Genomic DNA, 3206 nt, shown 5'->3' with positions numbered 1-3206 from the left:
GAGCTGAAATGATTATCCAACTTGATCCAAACCATCATTCATTCTAGTAATTCAGAGAACAACACTTAAGATTATATGTTACCAGGCATCTCCGAGCTGCAACCTAGGAGAGTTTCCTGGAGTGCTAACAGGTTCAAAAGGAGATTGGTTGATGCAGATATATTTGATGATTGAATGATGTTATTGATGGATCCAGTCTAAAAATTTATGAAACGTGGTCCCTGGAAGAAAAGAGAAGGTTGTAGCCTTCTGTAGGTCGGCACCTACGTACTAGTAAACATATCAGCTAGTACAAGAGCTAAGGGGTTGTAGCTCCCTTCCAGTAGAAGCTGGAGAACGAGAGAAGGTTGTAGCCTTCTGCAGGTAGAAGCCCGCGTACTGGTATAAGACTACACTAGTACAAAAATTGTAAATAGAATATTCTTATTATTAAAAGAAGATAAAGACAATTGCAGCAGGTGGTTTTCACCCACATTGGGTTTCCACCTTATATCTTGGTTTTCATGTGTGTTTCTTATGTGTGATGATATGTTATGTTTTTACTGCACCTGGTTACTGTTTATATGGTTAATGAAGTTTTGATGCACTGATTAAAGATCCACAGTAAACACAGTTGTGTGTACACATGAGTTCCCTTAACTGAAGTAGTGTATATAAATCTGATTATGGAAATGAAAAATTATTGATTTGCTAATACTGATTCACCCCCCCTCTCAATATTATTTCCAACAATTGGTATCAAAGCAAGTCCTTAAAAAGAAGTTTGATTGCTTGAAGGAAGATCCATCATCATGAGTAATCAAGAAAGCGGGGGATCCATCAGACCGCTAATCTTTAATGGGAGAAACTTTGTTTATTGGAAGGTAGAACCACAACCTATCTTCAATCTCTTGGCAAAGATGTCTGGGAAATCGTGGAAGGAGGATATACATTTCCATTAGCAATTCCTACAGATACAGTAGGTAAAAAACAATATGAAACCAATGCCAAGGTTGTCAATACATTATTGGGAATTTAGTCACAATCAGAGTTTGTCAAAGTTATGCAGCTCAAATTAGCCAAAGAAATATGGGAAAAAATCATTCTAATCTATGAAGGAGACTCTCAGGTAAAACGTGCTAAACTGCAAACTCTCAGAATTCAATATGAAACTCTCAAGATGCACAATGATGAAAGTATACCTAGTTACTTCTTACATATAGATGAGATTGTTAATTGCATGAAGAATCTGGGTGAAGAGATAAAGGAGGTGTTGGAAATAATACTGAGAGGGGAGGGTGAATCAGTATTAGCAAGTCAATAATATTTCTTTTCACAATCAAATTTGTATATGCTACTTCAGTTAATGAAACTTGCGTATATATGCAACTGTTGTTAAGAAAACTAGCGTATATCCTGCAGACTTATAATTTAGTTAATTCATCAGATGTTGATCTTTAATCTATGTATCAGAACCATATAATAGTAACCAGGTACAGTAAAAACAGAGCAGACAATCACACACAAGAACACAAGATATAAGGTGGAAACCCAATGTGGGTGAAAACCACCTGCTGCAATTCATCTCTATCTTCTTTTAATAAGAAACTTCTTTTTACAATATTTATGTACTGGTGCAATCTTATACCAGTACGCAGGCTTCTACCTGCAAAAGGATACAACCTTCTCTCGTTCTTCAGCTTCTCCTCGAAAGGAGCTACAACCCCCTTAGCTCTTGTACTAGCTGATGTACTAGTACGTAGGTGCTGACCTACAAAAGGCTACAACCTTCTCTTTTCTTCCAGGGACCACGTTTCATAAATTTTCAGACTGGATCCATCAATAGCATCAATCAAACATCAAAATATATTTGCATTAATCAATCTCCCTTGCACTAACCAAATCTGAATCAAACAATCACTTATCTAAATGTTGTAACCAGAATACAGTAACAGTACCAGAACCCAAACCAGAACCAAGAACACTGCAATCAGTAAAGAGAAGTAGCTAAAACATATTTTATGAGACGTACGCTACTTCAATGTGTCAAACCTGCATGCATACGCTGCTATATGAAGTCAAACCTGCGTATATGTTGTTTTGATTTGCCAAACCAGCGTGTATACGCGCCTTTTCTATACTGAACCTGTGTATGGATCTGTAAAAGATGATTTACCCTTTTCAACTATTCAGACATCAGTTATACCTAGATCATCAGATTTACAGATCAAGACATGCGCTAATTATAAAAGATCAAAAGCCACATAAAGAGACTTCTCTTCAAGCCTTAAGATCTTGACCAATCAATAGAACTTATCCTTCTTCAAGCGCTCAGGTTCCTCCTTGATTCAGATCCATCTATGCACCATAACTCAATCACCAGTATTCTAGATCTTGCTCTTCATTAGATATTCAATACTTGAGTGCTTTTTCCTAATGATCTCCTCCTCCTTTTATAGTCTTAGGCCTTACTCAATACCATGGTCCAAAACCACTTAGAAGCAATACCTTGGACCAAATGCCTGGGGTTAACACTTTGGTCAAGATACCTTGGATCAATACCACGGGTCAAAACACCAGGGACCAAATACCACGAATCAAAACCAAGTTTTCCAACATGTACGCACTTTTCCTTGCGTGAAAGTGCATGTATACGTATATGCGCCTTCTGGAATGCAAAATTCCTATGTATACACGGCTTGGTCAAGGGGAACCTGCATATATCTCTTTTCCTTCATTCTGAGAGCCTAAACTGTGATCTGTCATCTGAGTGAGTTGCAATCAAGGACAACACATGTGTCATAGCGCCAAACATGTGTCATAATGCCAACAATCTCCCCCTTTGGAGTTGATGGCAACAACCACACCAAGTCACTCTACCCCTTTGACATCAAGGGAAAAGGGCAGACCAAGATATTTTCTCCCTTGATATACATTTTGTTGTCCATACTCCCCCTAAGTACATACTGAAATCTCTGATTGAGCTCCCCATTTGTAGATGCCGAGATGTACCAATTTGTCCATGCTCCCCCTGAGCACATGTAGAGTCCGCAAAGATATTAAAGAATAACGTGACTCTACAACTCAACTAAGTGAGTATGACCTTCCTATCACCAACAACTCATATATACATCCATCTCCCAACCAAGTGGGGATATACCAAGATTAACTCATCCACCCAACCAAGTGGGGATACATCAAAAGGTTATACAAGATAAGAGCATTAC

Source organism: Pinus tabuliformis, chromosome 9 (assembly GCF_031772625.1).
Source record: "Pinus tabuliformis cultivar Carrire ecotype Pingquan chromosome 9, CPIR1, whole genome shotgun sequence".
Classification (NCBI taxonomy): domain Eukaryota; kingdom Viridiplantae; phylum Streptophyta; class Pinopsida; order Pinales; family Pinaceae; genus Pinus; species Pinus tabuliformis.
The sequence above is the reverse complement of the archived record's forward strand: the minus strand, read 5'-3'. Positions refer to the sequence as shown.